Source organism: Triturus cristatus, chromosome 11 (assembly GCF_964204655.1).
Source record: "Triturus cristatus chromosome 11, aTriCri1.1, whole genome shotgun sequence".
Taxonomy (NCBI): Eukaryota; Metazoa; Chordata; class Amphibia; order Caudata; family Salamandridae; genus Triturus; species Triturus cristatus.
This window is the reverse complement of record NC_140594.1, coordinates 199159061-199176824: the sequence shown is the minus strand read 5'-3', so window position 1 is coordinate 199176824 and position 17764 is coordinate 199159061.

Sequence of the window (17764 nt, the reverse complement as noted above, 5' to 3'; positions counted from 1 at the left end):
TCATGTGGAATGAAAATGGTGAGTAATATTTGTAAGTATGATGGCATTTAGGAGCCACATGTAATTTATTTCACTTACACAACACATTCTAGTTCACATCACTCAGTTCCTGTTAAAAAAATGTGCACTACATATTTTGATTGGGAGAAGCAAAAGAAATGTTGGCTGCTGAGGCGCACTGCATGAGTAACTGCTCCTGCCCATGGGGACAAGTAGGGAAAACGTTGTACGTGGCCGACTGCGATAACCCCAGTGGGGACACCACAAATCCCATAATCATCTGCTTCGTTCTCCTAGCTGCATCTCTCAGAGAAATAAAAGTTGCTCCCAGCAGCAACCTGGCACGGCAGAGAAGTGGATTAAGTGTCAGTTGCTGAGGGAGATTTGGGAGGGTTTGACTTTCCTGTACGGAGCAGAATAGAGACAGATGAAGGAGGGATGCCACTTCATCCATGACAGGAAACATCAGCCATCACAATCACAAATCACAGAATCCCTTGATTCCATATTTCACCTGATCATGACCAGAAAAAAAGACGGCATGCCAAGTTGCATGTGAGTGTTCTAAAACTAATAGGAAACGTTTGGACCATCTGTTTATTCAAAGCCCAAATAAGATAGGCCTTGGCTTGTCTCTTGGCTTTTTGGTCTGCTTTGAGCCACTGTTGCAGTTGAAACTAGAATTAGCCATCTTAAAATAGGAGCTCAGCCGATAACAAGTGTAAGAGTGTTGCTTATTAGTAAAGATAGACTGAAATCCGCCACAAGGCATAAAGTCACTATTGGGTTCGGTCCAGGTAAAAGGTTTCAGCAATCTAAATTTGAACTCAGCCCTTAGTAGCTATGGCAGGGCAGGCAGGCTGAACTTAGAGAAAGCATGTAGGGGGGCGTGGCTTGGTGCTGTTTGAAGATGGCTGCCTTTACATGAGCTCTGCAGCAGTGTGAGGGGACGGGAGACCTCTGGGCGGCACTGCTCATTGTTCGGGCTTTCAACTGTAGGACGAGTGGAGATGAAGGTTGTTTGTCCATTTTGCCGTTTTTTCGAGTTTCTGGGGTGAGCGGGAAGTAGCATTTTTCTCTCTCCCTCGGTCACCTCACCTCTCCAGATTTCACGGCTGCCATTTTCAGCTTCTACCGCTTGGATACCTCAGGTGCTCCTCTCCTCATGCTCATGAATATGCATGTGCTATTATTGCGACGCTCCTGGTACAGCGATTTTGTTTATTTTTATAAAGCTAAATGCTACTCCTACTATCTCTCCATCACCAATATCTATAGAATTACTTCTTGAAGAAATACGTGCTCTCAAACCTTGCATGGCAGAAACACATGTTCGCCTTCAGAATCTAGATGACAAATCGTCACATATGGAACAAAAAGTTAATCTGTTAGAAAACCGAGTAGACTCAGTTCAATCTATTGTGAACCAAGTGCCTTCTATACATATGGAGAGTTCACTGCTTAAACAACAAGTGGAAAACCTTGAAAACCAATATAGGCACAACAGCTTGCGGATTTACGGGCTTGCGGACAGATTTGAAGGTCCTAATCCTCTTTCCTTCTTTCAATCCTTTCTCCCGAAGCTTCTTGGTTTCCCTGATTCTCCTGTATTGAATATCCAAAGAGCTCATCATATGGGGCATGGCCCATGAGCATTATCTCCGTCAACTAAACCAAGAGGTGTTATTTTGTATTTTTTAGACTACATTGGTTTAGTCAAGGTCTTACAAGCTGCAAGATTCAAAGGAAAAATGTCTTGGCAAGGATCCAATCTTTCCTTTTCTCAGGACTATGCAAACGACAGAAACATTTTGGGGAAATAAGACCCGCGCTTCAGAGCTTGAATGTCAGATATGGTTTGTTTCACCCTTGCCTCTTTAAGGTGAGTTATAAGAATACAACCACACATTTTGAAGATCCTGTCATTTTGCAACAGTTCCTGGATGCCTGTAAAGAAGAAGACATGGAGTTGCCCGTTCATCGTTGATCTGACTGCTTTGTCAACTTTGTCTTTATTTATATTCTTCTTATCTTGTCATGTTTTACAGTTGCCCTGTTGTACTCCTTTATAACCCATTCTCTTTTTTAATGTCAGGTGCGGTCTTTGTAGTCACTCGATATGTGATTTTCATTCCGCCTGGAGGATGTCTCCCTTTCCCGTCTCTGTCCTGGAAGTTCCCGGTTGGCTGTGCCGTCTTCCTTAGGTGGCTCCACCACCCCCATGTTCATTCATTCATTGTATGTCTGTGGTATGTTTTTTTGCTTTTCCTTATTTTTTCTCTGTACTGTCCCTTTCCTGTTATAACTTTTCGGCCATATATTTCTCATCTGATTCTCTCCCTAGTTTCTTCATATACACTCTAAGTTCATTTGCCTTTTCTTCTTCTTTTCCCTTCTCCACTTGCTTGTTTTCCCCTTCTCCTTTTCTTACTAGGGATTTCTTGATTTTCCGTGTTCACGTTCTTCTTTCATATCCTTTCCTGTTCTACTGTTACTCTACTGTTTCCTTTTTGCTGGAAAATTTTATTTATATTGCAGTAATGTTTTCTATAATTTGTGGTTATTCATACATAAGCTTTAAAATTGTTCTGTATTTTCAGATGTTGGATTGGTAAAGGTTTGGGATCACCCATAAAACGTCAAAGGGTTTTATCACACAATGCTGGGTTGAACGGCGATATTGTTTTATAACAAGAAATTCATTTAATACATAAGGAAATATCTAAGCTTCAGCGTCAATGGGGGGAGCATGTCTTTTCCTCCCCTGGGTCGGGGAAGCGTAATGGTGTGGCCATTCTTTGTCACAAATGCTTGGATATCAAAATTGTCAGTCAAGATACAGATACTGATGGTAGATGGGTCTCAGCTTCTATATTAGCCAACAAGATTCCTGTGACTATTTTGTATGTATGTATGTATGTATGAATGTTTTATATAGCGCTTGACTTACCCTTGGGCATCTCGGCGCTTGCATTGGTATTTATATTCTCCTACTAACCCTGATAAACTTTTTGGGCCACAGATTTTATCTAAATTAATTGTAGATAGGGATGATCTGTTAGTTGGTGGAGACTGTAATATGGGTGTTGACCCCTTTATTGATAGACGTTCTAATTCTAAATTTACTCCTTTGCATGTACATCCTCAATTCACATCTACTATAGCTCAACGATCCCTTGTTCATGCCTGTAGAATATGTAAACCCACTTTTCAAGAATATACCTTTATTTCTCTTGTTCATTCCTCTCAATTTCGGATAGATTATCTGTTAGTTTCTAAAGCTCCATCACAGCATATTTCCCATTCTGATATAGGCTCCATATTAATTTCAGATCACGCCCCGGTTTCTTTGGACTAAGACTTACTCCCCCCATTGAAGGAGCTAGGAGATGGAGATTCAATAACTCACTTCTTTTGGACCCTAAATTTACCCAAAATTTTCAGAAATTTGCAGACACATTTTTTCTAGAAAATGAATCCCCACATACTTCTCCTCAACTTATTTGGGACACCTTCACAGATGCTTCTAGAGACTTCATTATTTCTTTTGTAGCCCAGAAACTGAAATCTTCTTCTAAGAACATACAATTACTTAATTCACGTATTAAGCAATTGGAACACTTCTTTTATTCTTGTCATCTCAAGCTGATCTTGATGAACTTATCAAAGCCAAATTCTCTTTTAATAAACTTTCTAGTGAAACAATAAATGCAAACAAGAGGAGCGCCAAAAAGTCTCAATTAGTGTGTTGATCCAAAATTTGGAAACATTCCAATGATAAGTCCAAAGGCAGTAGATTCCATTCAAAAAAATCTTCTTCTTTATTGTAATAATCACAGTTCATTTCAACATATCAAAGCAACCAAGATCTTCCTCTTAATCGTATCAGTCACAGTTCATTTCAACATATTAAATCAGCCGACGTGTTTCGTCCTCAAGGGACATCATCAGGGCTGAAATAAATAATAAAAAATGTGTATCAACAAATACTATCCTTATAAACATTGCAAATTTATAAAAAAAAATCATCTTGATGAAACCTGAGTATTATTCATAATTGATCACAAAAGACAATGGGGCATATTTACAATAACTGGCGCATCCCTGCATATCAGCAGGGATGCGCCAGTTATTGTGCGCCACAGCTCTGCCACCATGGATGCGCTGCATTGTAAATGTGGCGCACCATGGGGCAAAAATGGCACAGATGTGTGACGCATCTGTGCCGTAAAAGTGGCGCATTGCTGGAGTTGCGTCACAAGCGTGACGCAGCTCCAGCAATGCTCTGGGGGGCCCCCTGCGCATGAACGCCTACATGTGGCGCAGGGCTTTACAACGTGACGCATCTCCCAGATGCATCACGTTGTAAGTACCCCGCACCATGGTGCAGGATTTGCGGCGCCGCTGGGTCACAAAAGTGACGCAACGGCGGCGTAAATGAGGTGCAAGGGGCTTGTAAATCTGCCACAATGTCTCCTGCCTATATCCATTCTAACATTTCTGTTCCTTCGAGATGAAGGAGAACCGAACTTATTCACAAGGTAAAATATGCTCCACCTAATTTTTGTGAAGTCAAACCAATAATGAACAAATTAAACAATAAGAAATTATACAATTCTCTTCGTCCACATACCTCTAGTTTATAAAAGAGGCATGCTGTATTGATAGTCCTGCACTTCCACCTCTTATAGCTGACTCTGGTCTTGCAATTCCGCTATTATTTACCAAAAAGTCATCTGTGAATATAAAAATGTGATATGATGGACTGTGATTGCCCAGGTTTTTTTTTTTATAACTCTTTTTATTATAAAGACATCGACAACAAGGCATAGCTTCACAGTGTCACAACATAGGCAATGGCAAACACAAGGTTTCATACATAGACAATATACTTTTACCGTTGGAGTTACGGGGAAGGGGAGACATCTAAATCGTTCAATCTGGGGGGGGGGGCACATATTTCACCTCTGTACAAATTCCAAAGGGACCAAATCTTAGACCACTTCCGTGGGCAACCCCTCGCAGTGTAGACCGATTTTTCCCTTTGCATGCACCAATCAAGGTCCTTTTTCCATTCCGCAATTTTGGGTGCTTGCGGGGCCTCCAGTGCTGTGCAATATTTCTTTTAGCTATCATACAAGCAAGCGTGACCCATTGTATGGCGTAGGCGTTGAGGTCCGTGGGTTCCCAGATATTAAGGATACATCTAGAAGCCTCCGGCCGGAGTTCAACCCCCAGGACTTCACCAATAATCGAGTGTATCTTCTGCCAGTACTCCTGAATTATCCCACAATGCCATATGATGTGTATGAAAATACCTGGCTGGGTGCATCCCCGTCTGCAGGACCCATCAGTTTGCCTCCCCATGTGCACCAATTGCGGCCCTGTTAAATATATTCTGTGCAATATTTTGAGTTGCACTAGGCGGAACCTTGCTGATATTGCAACTGTTTTAGGGGATGAGACCGCTGTCTGCCACCCCTCATCATCTAGTTCTACACCGTCCCCAGCCCATTTCTCACTCAGTATGGTTAAACGGTCCCGCATGTTATTGATCAGCTTCCTGTAAGTCAGGGATATGGCCCGCTCGGGCAGGTGTCCATCAAGGAGTCTGTCTTCCAGGGGGTGCTATCAGGTGGTGAGGTGTCTCCCGGCAGTGCGGTCCGCAGTGCATGCCGGACCTGGAGATATCTGAACCGCTCGGAGTCAGCAAGTGCGTATTGAGTCTGCAAAGCACTAAACAGCTTTATTCCCCCCGCCTCCCAGAGATCACCGATTTTGGAAATACCGATCAGGTCCCACTTATCAAACCCCTTTGAGTTTCCCAGGTATCCCAGTGTTTGTGAGTCCCATAGCGGGGTAGCAAGCGTTAATCTGTTGGCCCAGCCCAGTGACTGTGTCGCAGTGTGCCATATCTTGGTTGTGTGCTTGGTTGGCCCAGTCAGGGGGAACTTACCCGGAGTGGAGTATAGTGCTCGACCGTACGCCCCGCTAGGCAGGAGCCAGCGGTCCATACGATATCCCGGGGCATCGGGGGGGCAGTAGGTGCCATGATTTATCGCGATCAAATGAGCTGCCCAATAGTATCTTTTTATATCAGGCAGTCCAATTCCACCATCGTACCAGCCAAGCGTGAGCTTAGATAATGCTATGCGTGGCCTTCTTCCCCAGAGGAGAGCCCTCTGAAGGCTCTCTATTTCCCCAAAGTAAGAATTGGGAACGGGATCCGCGGCATTTTGCAATGCGTAGAGGAAGCGCGGCAATGACATCATTTTGAACAATGCCGCCCTACCCAGCAAGGAGATAGGAAGCGATTTCCAGTGTAGAATGTTGCTTTTCAGGCGGTGCAGGGGTAGGGTCAAGTTACGTGCATATCGGAGCGCAGGATCTCAAGAGACAAATATGCCAAGGTATTTGAATCCTTCCGTCGCGATCGATATAGGGCAGTTTCGGGGCAGGTGCGGGGTGCTACCGCTCAGGACATATATGAGTGACTTCTGCCAGTTGACTCGGAAGCCAGAGTATCTCCCAAAGATGTCTAGGATGTCGAGTAGGATAGTAAGGGATCGCTTGGGGGATGCGAGGTAGAGGAGAACGTTGTCCGCATAGAGGGATATTCTGTCCTCCCAACCCGGCACCCACCGCAACCCACGAATGGCCACGTCGTTGCGGATCCACGCTGCAAGGGGTTCGAGGGCCAGAGCGAAGAGGAGGGGAGAAAGGGGGCAGCCCTGGCGGGTGCCACGACCAAGCTCGAAGGGGGCGGATTTTCTATTATTGACGACTACCTGCGCCATAGGAGCGGCGTATAGGAGTTTCACCCAGCTGATAAAGATCGGACCCATGCCAAGTTTTGTTAGCACTGCAAATAGATAAGCCCATTCAAGGGTGTCAAACGCCATAGTGGCATCTAAGGAGGCTATGATCGCATCTTCTCGTATTGTGGGGGCCCTACCCAGCACCCCGTGTACTCTGCGCAAATTCAAGGCGGTATTCCGTCGGGGCATAAAGCCTGACTGGTCGGGATGGACTAGATCCCCCACAACCTTAACCAGTCGATTAGCAAGTACCTTAGCCAGTATTTTGGGCTCGGCGTTTAGTAATGAGATAGGCTGATAGGATGAGCAATCTGTTTTAGGCTTCCCCTCCTTATGTATGGTAACAATCGTGGCCAAGCGTTGGTCCAGAGGCAATATCCCCGTCTCCAGGCTGCAGGTGTACATGGACCGTAGATAGTGTCCTAGTTTGTCAGGGCGAAGCTTGTACAGCTCAATAGGGATACCGTTGGGGCCCAGAGCTTTACCCGGCAACGCTCGTATGGCTATAGCGATTTCCTCAGTGGAGAGGGAGCTATCCAGGAATTGACGGTCCGCCTCCGAAAGGGTAGGAAGGGAGATGTCCCTGAGTAGGTCTAGGGAGTCCTCAACTGTGTGAGGGGCCACCGACGTATATACTGTAGCATTGTGGGCTGCAAATTGTGTGGCTATCTCTTGAGGGTCCGTAACAGGGATACCGTCCACTCCCATGAGCTCAGGGACGAGTCGGCTAGCACGCTCTCTTCTATCGAGCCAGGCAATCAGTTTCCCCGCTTTGTCTCCCCAATCGTATATACGGCCCAGTTTTTCCTGTCCCAGTGTTTTGGCGAGGTCAGTGACCAGGGCCCGATATTCATCCTGACAGAGTCGGAGTTCATGCATCGCATCGGGTGTAGGATTGGAGTTAACGGTCTGCTCAAGTTGGTGCACCCGATGTTCAACGTCAGAGATGTCTTTCAGTCTTTCCTTTTTTTCCCCCGCAATGAGAGACAGGGTCTGTCCTCGGAGCACAGTTTTAAACGCTTCCCAGAGTATTTGCGGGGAATCGACCGAATGTTCGTTATCTGTAAAGTAATCATCAATAGTCTTGATCAGATCCCTGCGCATCTTGGGGTTTTTGAGGTGCCAGGGATTTATGGGGGCAATGCAACCTATTTGTTTACGTGAAGCCAGCATGTGCCACCATCGAATAACCCCACCTGCACATTGCTCTGCATTTGTCACCTATTAGATGCGTTTCCTGGAGCAGGACTACGTCCGGGGACAGTCTTTTTATGTGCTGGGTAACCACACCCCACTTAATTTTGTCCCCCAACCCGTTAACGTTCCAACTTAGGATTTCGAATTCCTTGTTGCGTTGCGTACCCATTTGTGTGTCGGCAATGAGTGAACTAGCGATGTAGAGTGAAACACTATGCCATCAAACGTAAAATCGTACGTATCAACCAAGAAAACAAACAGTCCCTCCCAACTCCCCCCCTCCCTGCTGCCCTGCACTCTGGGCTTCAAACTACCCATCAGAACAAAAATGCAGAGTGCCTGTCGCCCACAATAAGGGAAAGGAAAGGAAACAACAAAAATAGAAGAAAACCAGCTACAGGAAGAACGTGAGGGGAGGCTGTAGCAGTTCCCCGATCCTCACTCCCAAGTGTTAATACATCTAAGCCATGATGCAAGAGGGTCTACATAAGCGAGGTCTCGCAATATCATAGCACTGTGCATAGTCCTGCATCCGATCGCCTCGCAGAGCCCTCCCAATAGGCCCACTCACAGCAGGAGACGGTAATCGGTAATCGGAGTCCTGCACGGCACTCCCCGTGTCTCAGCCATCCGAGGGGCCAGGCCTCCGCGGGTCCCCCCGACCGTCCAGCCAGTCAGAGGCGGCGTCCGGATGGTCAAAAAAATGGGTTTTCCCATCCGCGTCCACCCGCAACTGCGCGGGGAAGAGTATAGCGTACTTCAAGTCTCTGGCGCGCAGCCGCTTTTTGATCTCTTGAAATGTGCGCGTCGCATCTGCACCCCGCGGGTGAAGTCGGGAAAAAAGGTTATATGTGCGTTGTCCAGTCGAACCGGGGGGGCGACCCTGGCGGCCTGTAGGATGGTGTCTCTGTCTCTGTAATTTAACAGACGGGCCAGTATTGGGTGGGGTGGAGCCCCCGGTTTCGGGCGACCCCCAGGCACTCTATGCGCCCTTTCCACAACGAAAAGTTTGGAGAGACCCTTGGGCTGGAGTTTAGTGGAGATTAGGACTTGGATAAAAAGATCCACGGCCTGTCCCTCCATTTTTTCTGGCACCCCCAAGACGCGTATGTTATTGCGCCTCATCCTCCCTTCATACTCGTCGAGTTTCTCCTCGGTGGATTTGCGGAAGGCCCGCAGCTCAGCAACCTCAGCCTGCAGCTGTGAGGTGTCGCCCGCAAGCCCCTCGGTGGTGGTCTCGAGCTGCTGCATTCTCTCCCGATAGTTGGCAAGGTCGGCCCTAATCAGCGTCATTTCGGAGGAGAGAGTGTCTATGGATGTTCGGACTCCGGTAATGGCCGCCATAAGGTCCTTCATAGTGGGCTCGGTAGGATCATGTGTCGCGCCATGCTGGGCCACATCTCCCGGCGCCCTCTTGCCGGGTTGATCAGCCTTTGTACATGTGTACCGATCAAGCTTACTTTGCTGGGACGCCCTGGCTCCCTTGGCTCCAGACATCGCGGGGCCGGTGGTTGGTATCACACAGGTGACAGGTAAGTTGAAAAACAGGGGCAGCACCCAGGCAGAACGATCGTGGCAGGCGCTGCTTCAAGGAGATTTCTCAGCGCAGGACATGTAAGAATGGCTACACAAGATGGCGTCCCCCCACTGTGCATAGGTCGCGAGGATCAAGCGGGAGCCACACAGCTCACCCCCAACATAGGAGAGTCAAGTGCATTGAAAGGATATCCCGCGCCAAGTCCCGCAGGCCCCACACATCACCACACCGCCACACCCCCACCGCGGAGTCCTCGCCCCCAGTCGGGGGGCCAAACTGAGCTAATGCAATGTGTCCCAATGGTACTGCGCCTCACCAAGTTCTAGGGTACCCGTGGATCGGGTGGCAATGGGTCACCACAGTCCCCTCAGCACGGCGCGACCCGGTAGAGCGCCACAGTCACAAGGGCAGCACTGATGAGGGCGTCCACAACTAGCCCCCCGCAGCAGCGCGCACCTCCGCAGCAAAGCAATCCAAGGCTCACCACTCCGCCGCCCAAAGTCCTAAAATCAGCTCCAGTGTGTCAGTATTCCCCCACCGTGACCGCGAGGAGCGCAGGTCAGTGGCCTCCTCCCACGCGGGAGATGCGGCGGGGGGAAGGCAGGGGGGAAAGCCTCCACTCCAGCGGTGCCCCGCGGGTCCCTTGGCGGCAAGATCGGGGACCCCACAGAGGCCCCCCAAGTCAGAGGGCGATGCAGCTCCAAGGGGGGCGGGGAGAATTCCTTCCGCCCGGGACGATTCTACCGATGTGCCCTCAGGGCCAGGATGGGGGGGACAGCGTCGCTGCCTGCTGTGGGGTGCGTCTCTCGCCCTCCAGAGGAGACACTCAGTTCGGCTTCCAAGCGACTGCAGCGTCCAGGCAACTTCCGGCGAGTCGCGGCCGTCTACACCTCCGAGCCGCTCCGGCGTCCAGGCTCACTCCACTCCCCGGCTGCGCAGATTCTCCTAGGCCCCAATGCGACGGGGCTCATAACTCCGGTTCGGAGACAGCGCCGGGGCCCCACGAGGCAGGGGCCGGGTCCGCTAGTCGCAGGGAGTCAGGTGATGGTGCTTGATGGCAGAATATATAACAGGATTATTGTGCGGGAGGACGTTATCGGCGGAGCCGAGGCACTACATGGCCATCTTGCCTCGGAGCTAGGCCACGCCCCCCGATTGCTCAGGTTTTGAACAAATATTATCCTATGTTAAAGAAAAAAAAAAGAAAAGAAAAAATATCACCTTAAGTGCTATACTGCTCAAAACGAAATTAATTTGTTAAATCCTTCGTAATATTTATCTTGTTACAAAATAGCTACAAATAAAAGAAAGGGCATTGCTACCTTTTTCCACTAAGCATTGAAGTATGATCAGTTAGTTCACTGATGATACATTCTAAAGTGCTTATCTGAAGCATCTGCAAGAAATAACTCACCTCACCAGCCTTACTTCATGCGGTGGGCTAAAAACTTTTTTCTCTCTGTTGCCCTATTCCATGATCTTAGATTCTCTAAATATTAACACTGAAAGAAGGAGAGAGAACCAACATGTATTTACCAATGTAAAACCGTGTGAATTATAGCACTTATTACCAGTATTTCGTTAAAATTACCAAACTCACCCATCACTGCAAAACTCTACTTCTATTCAAAATGCACTGGATTCTTTCTCTGCGTATATGTTCTGTGCCAGAAATGCTAAGAAAAAAAATATATGTATAACAAAACATCCAGTTACTAACTCTAATAATATCCAATTCTACCTTCTAATAATCGCAAAACCCTCTCAACACTCGACGTCCTTCTATCCGTGTAATACGTTCTCCTACGGCGCAGCCCGATAAATCCTGCCGATATGCTGTTTCCCTCAATCCCTTCCTTAAAAACAGTATTTTAACCAATCCACACTCCTATATTAATCTACTGCTGACCAATGAGAGGTTACTATTTCAAGTCCCTCTTTTTTGCCTGATGTTCCCTATCTGGTCCGCTACTTCCTTGGACCAATCGCTTTCATGTATCTTACACCTATCCTCATTGTTCTTTTCCCTTCCTACCCAATACGCTTGTTGTATCCTCATTCGTAAAGTTCCCGATTTTGTGGCGTCACCTGGGTCAGAATAGGCCAATCGTTGCCCTTTCTTATATTTAAACACCACCCCGTGAACAAATCTTAGCTCACTAATGTTCTCGTTAAATCCACGTATGTTTTAGTGCATGTGACCCGCACACACAGAACCTTACTTTATGTTTATCGCAACATCTGCATGCACCAAACCTTGCTTAAACTTGTCACAACATCCCGCGTTCAAAGTCTGCTCAGCGATTGGATGTGCGCAATATCTCCCATCAACAAATATCTTCTTGATATACTGAGTCACTCCAATTATATTCTGTGAGCTGATTCCATTTATTTGACTGCTATGAGAGGATAAAACAAATTGCATAACTTCTGAGTATGATCAAAGCTAAAAACTTCCGTACTTTAATGACCCCCAGAGTCTACCTTTTACTTCTTACGGACCCCTAAAGACTGCCAATCAGATTCTTATCCTTCAATACATCCTTAGCGTTGCCACTATTTCAATTGTGTCAACTCACCAGGAAAACACACATGATTCTCACCATTATAAACTTCAATTTTCAAACAATATCATTACCTGCGAATGCTTATATTCCCCAGGGAAATTGTCCATCTGTCTATCTTCACAAAAAATAATGTAGTTCATTGTCACTGGTGAAACCCTGAGACACCGTCCTGCATCTACTTATCCACTTGGCTTCTTGCTGTCTCAAAATCCATTCCCAATCCCCACCTCTTACAGGGGGTACAATTTTTTGTTAACCATGAAACTTAAAACCTGTCTGGTGAGCATGATTATTCTTCATATGTTGATATATTGGTGAATTCTCGTCCTGATTAATCACAGCCCGCCTATGTTCCTGTATTCTTAGTTTCAAGACTCTTTTGGTGCTACCTATGTAAATTTAAGAGCATTCGCAATGGAGTGCATACACCACTCCAGTTATTGCAATTGATGAATTCCTTAATGTTGTATTTTTTACGGTGTTGAAACTGAAATCTTTAATGCAGTTAATACCTATATCCCAAACATTGCAGTTTCCACATATAAAGATACCTTTAGGTTGGTTTTTAAGCCTATCGGTATCTTGTGTTTTCACTGGTTCCAAATGGTTTCTAATAATCAGACCACCTATGGTGGAGCTTCTTCTATATACCATTTTAGGTTTGTCTGTGGCAACCCCTAAAAGGCCCAGTACCCCTTTCAACAAATTCCAATTTTTGTTCAAAATGTTGTAAATCCGATTATGATGAACACTGTATGTGGTAATAAACGCCACCTGTTCTTGAGTTTGTTGTCTAATTTTTTGTGCTAGGGTAGTCTCTCTTTTAATCTTCATGATTCTTGCCCTTGCTTGAGTCAAACTTCTTTTCGAATATCCTCTATTGACCAATCTGGATTCTAGTGCAACCAATTCACTCTCAAAATCTGTTTCTAAACTACAATTTCGCTGAATGTGAATCATTTTCCTGTACGGGATACCTTTCACTACAGATGCAGGATGGGAACAGTCCGCTCTGAAAATGGAATTTGTAGCTGTCTTTTTGCGAAACAATTTACTATGTATCTGGTTACCCACAACAAATAATTCAACATCCAGATACTCTATCTTGGACTTATGATGAAGCATCGTCAAAGTCACGTTGAAATCATTGTTATTCAAAAATGTATGATAATCTCTCAACTCTTCATCTGAACCTTTCCAAATGACCAAAACGTCATCTATAAAACGTCCCCAAAAAAGAATGTGATCGATCCATTTGCCTGCTCTTCTGCTCCAGGTGTGCTCCCACTCATACCAACCCATGTAAAGGTTGGCATAAGAGGGAGCAAACCTGGATCCCATGGCCGTGCCTCTTATCTGTTGAAACCACTCCCCTTCAAAAGTGAAAAAATTATTTTTCAAGATTAAAGAGTTCATTTCAATAATCATTTTTGAGTGTTCCTGCAAACTAGCACTTCTTTGACCTAAGTAATAATTCAGGGCCTGTTCCCCTTTAACATTGCTAATACACGTGTATACTCCTACCACGTCAAATGTTCCAAAACTTAAGCTTTCTTCCCAATGCAAATGCTGTAGTTTGTTTAACACGTCCATGGTATCTCTGTTGTAAACTGGCAAATTAACTACTAACAGTTTCAAGAACAAATCGACAAATTCCGAAAGGTGTTCCGTTATACTCCCTATGCTCAAAATTATTGGCCTCCCCAGTGGGTTCTGTAATGATTTATTTATTTTGGGCAACACATATATAAATGCTGATACTGGATGAGTAACTCGGAGATACTTAAATTCCTTCTCATCAATTAGTCCTTGTTCCTTCCAGGAATATAACCTTTCATTAATCCTGCAACTAGCTCCCTTCATTGGATTAGAAAGTAACAGTCTGACTCACTCAATTGTCTCAGTTGTTTCATTTTACAGTGGTATTTGAGCGGTGGGCCACTAGGCGTGAGCTCCGGAAATTGATAGAACTTTTGCATTATTAATTGAATGATCATCTTGTGCTCTGTGGTGCTAAGCCCTCACCGCTAAAGCTTAAAACATTAAACTTTCAAGTGAATCCGCTAATTCATACTTGCTTAAATCCAGTGCTAAATATTATGGTAATCAAAATAAAGGTGGGAAGTTTCTTGCCAATTATCTTAAAATTAAAAAGGATCGTACTAACTGATTACATTTTTCACCTCGGTCAATACTATAGTTCATAAAAATGAAGATATTCTTTTAGAATTTGCTAACTTTTACCAAACTCTCTATTCTCCTGAATCTCCTCCTCAGCAAGAGGATATTCTTCATTACTTATCCGCCAGTACTCCTCCTTCTTCTCTTAATGTGGATTTATCTTCCTTAGACAAAGATATTCAACCTAAGGATATTCCTACTGCTATTCAGGCTATAAAAAAAGGAAAGGCTCCAGGACCTGATGGTTTCAGTATAGAATTTTACACACATTTTCCCAAGATTCTTCTTCCTAAATTGCATCAATTATTTATATATTTTATCTCTACCCAGAAATCTGGTGGATCTTTTCAGGAGGCTTTAATATGTCTTCTCCCTAAAGAAAATAAAGATCATACTTTGTACACAAATTATAAGCCCATCTCTTTAAACAATTTGGATTATTAAATATTTGCGAAAATACTTGCCCTTCATTTGGATTCATTATTACCCCACTTGATTGGGAAGGAACAGTGCAGTTTCAGAAAGGGAAGGCATTTATTTGACAACACTAGATTGTTCTTTAATGTCTTACGTAAATCTAAAACATATAAAAATTCATTAGCAGCAATTTAACTAGGCGTCGAAAAAGTTTTTGATAGTGTCAGTTGGCCCTTTATTTTCTCAACACTTTGGTTTGGATTTGGCTGTAAATTATTTAATTAATTGTCTCTATTTTATTCCTCTCCCAGGTACTTTATTTTGGCCAATGGTCTTGTATCCTCATCGTTCCCTCTTCATAGAGATGTTCAGCAAGGTTGCACGTTATCTCTGTTGCTGTTTACTCTTGCCCTAGAATTTTTTTTAATAAAACTTCGATTGAACAAAGATATTACAGGATTCCCGTTCGCTGATAAACATTTAAAACTTTCAGTATATGCAGATGAAATCCTATTATTTATCTCTAATCCACAAACTTCCTTGCCTGCTTTTCTGTCAGAGGTGGACAATTTTGCTCTTGTCTCAGGTTATAAATGAAATGCTAATAAGTGTGAAATTCTTCCTTTAAATAGGCTATGTTTTCATGCTGATTTCTCAGCTTCCTATTTTCATTGGAACTCAAGTAAAATTAAATATCTTGGTCTATGGTTTAATGCCTCTATTAAAGACACTGCTGCTCTAAATTTGAAGGAACTCCAATCAATATTAACGTTGTCTACATCTCGATGGCACCACTTATATTTATCATGGTGGGGTAGACTAGATACTATAAAAATGATGTTAGTCCCCGTAATATTATTTTATATATCCAATTTTCCGATTTATGTTCCTAAATCTTACTATACGAAATTATATAGTATTTTTTCAAAGTTTCTATGGCAGAATAAAAAGGCTAGAATGTCTCTTTGTAAACTTAAAAGACCTAAACACATGGGAGGAGTTACTTTTCTAGACTTTCACTCTTATCATACTGCGTTTTTTCTCAAACAATCTTCTTTTCTTCTGTCGTAAAATGGAAATGATGCTTCACTTTACCCCTTGTAGGTAAATGTTGAAAAGGCGGTTTTTCATCCATTTCTTTTGAGGAATATATGTCCCTTTCTCATACTCCATTAACACTCTCTCTTCCTATTCTCAATAATGCTCGTAAAGTTTTTCAGCCACTTTTCTCGTCTGCTCAAGATGAACATACAAAGTTTTTAAATTCAGCAATTTGGTATGATAAACATATCAAACTTAATAAAAAAATTATTTTTTGGAAGGATTGGTTAGCTCAGGATTTAAATGGACTCATCAACTTTTTCAAGATGGACTCTGTGTCCCCTTTTCAATAATCCAACCCCACTTTTCTCTCCCTTCATCATGTCAATTCAAATACCTATCCTTGACCTCAGTAACTCAAGCTTTTTAAAATAATCTATCCTAAAATCCTACACTTACTTCCTCATCTCCAGCCATAAAAAATGTTTTATGCAATTCTCCTTCCGTTTCCCAAATATATAAACATTTTAGAGTTATTCCCCTTACTCGAGATAAATTAGAAGTAGAATGTACTTGGGAATCTGATCTGGACAAATGTTTTGCTATCCCAGTATGGAATAAAATTTGGACTAAAATAAGGAAGTCTTCTAGAGCAGCGAATATCACTCAAACTTTGTTTTTTATTTATGATAGACTTTTGATTATCCAAGTTAAACTACACAGGAGCAGATTTACAAGCCCCTTGCGCCACTTTTGTGTCACTTTTAACATGGGAAAAGTGACTCAAAAGTGGTGCAAGGGGCTTGTAAATCTGCCCCACAGTATTGATCCTAACAGTCCATATACGTGTTGGTCATGTACTGTTTCATCAGCAGATCTCAAACATATGTTATTCGAATGCCCATTTATTCATACATTTTGGACTCGAGTCTGGCAACAAATCAACACTATCTTTCACACATATATTCCCTTTTCTTTAACTCATGTTTTCCTAGGAAGCATTTCCGAAGTTTGGTCATCTCAATCCACCAATGTACGTATAATTGACTTACTCCTTGCTGTTGCTTTTCAACAGATTACTAAATCATGGAGAGATGCGTCTGCTGTATCTTTTCAGGCATGGTGGTATGGAGTCTGCTATAATCATAGGTTAGACAGAGTTTACATACACTAATCACGCTTGTTATTAAAAGACACCTTCCTTGGTTACCTATAACTGAGTTCTTAAATGTATCGGTTAAAAAGACATAATCCCTACATTGAAGAAGTACCAAACCTCCTTGACTTCTATAAATATTGTAATTTAATGATTACATTTCCACTGGTATTTCCTTCCCCCCCTTTTTCTTCCCCTTCCCTCCCTTTCTTTCCTTTCTTTATTCATATATGACTTACCATTGTTTCTTATATGCTCATGATATATTTTCTTATTTATTGTATTATGTTTGCATATTTACTAAATAAATGCCTTCTTTAAAACTCAAGAGAAAGCATGTAATACATTTGGTAATAACTAAACAGTTAAAAAGTTTTTAAAAAACACAACACAATTAAGATTACATTCCAATTTATAAAAATAGAAACTGGTCAGATGGAAGTTGCAGGAAAAACCCTCTTTGTGTCTCTGTAGACAACCAGGAGGCCAGCCGACTGCCCTTAGAGTCCACTTTTTTCTTTGTCCAGGGTACAAGGGCTGCAGCCCTTCAGGTCTCCTTACAGGTCTGAAACAGCGGGTGCAATCCTTCTTCTGTTCTTCTTCAGGTTCAGTAGTGTTCTGAGGAGGGATCCAGGGGATGCCATATGTATGCCTGACACTAGCTTGTGGATAAAGGTGACTGCTAGCCTCTCTCCAACCAATAGGTAAATATTCCCAGGGGTAATTGTTGGAAATGACCCTTTTTGCAGGGTTACCTAAAACCTTTTGCCTTCCTTCTCTTCTTTTTCTAAGCCTCTTTTTGTTGGCATTATGACTCTGGGGACTTTACCGCTGCTAACCAGTGCTAAAG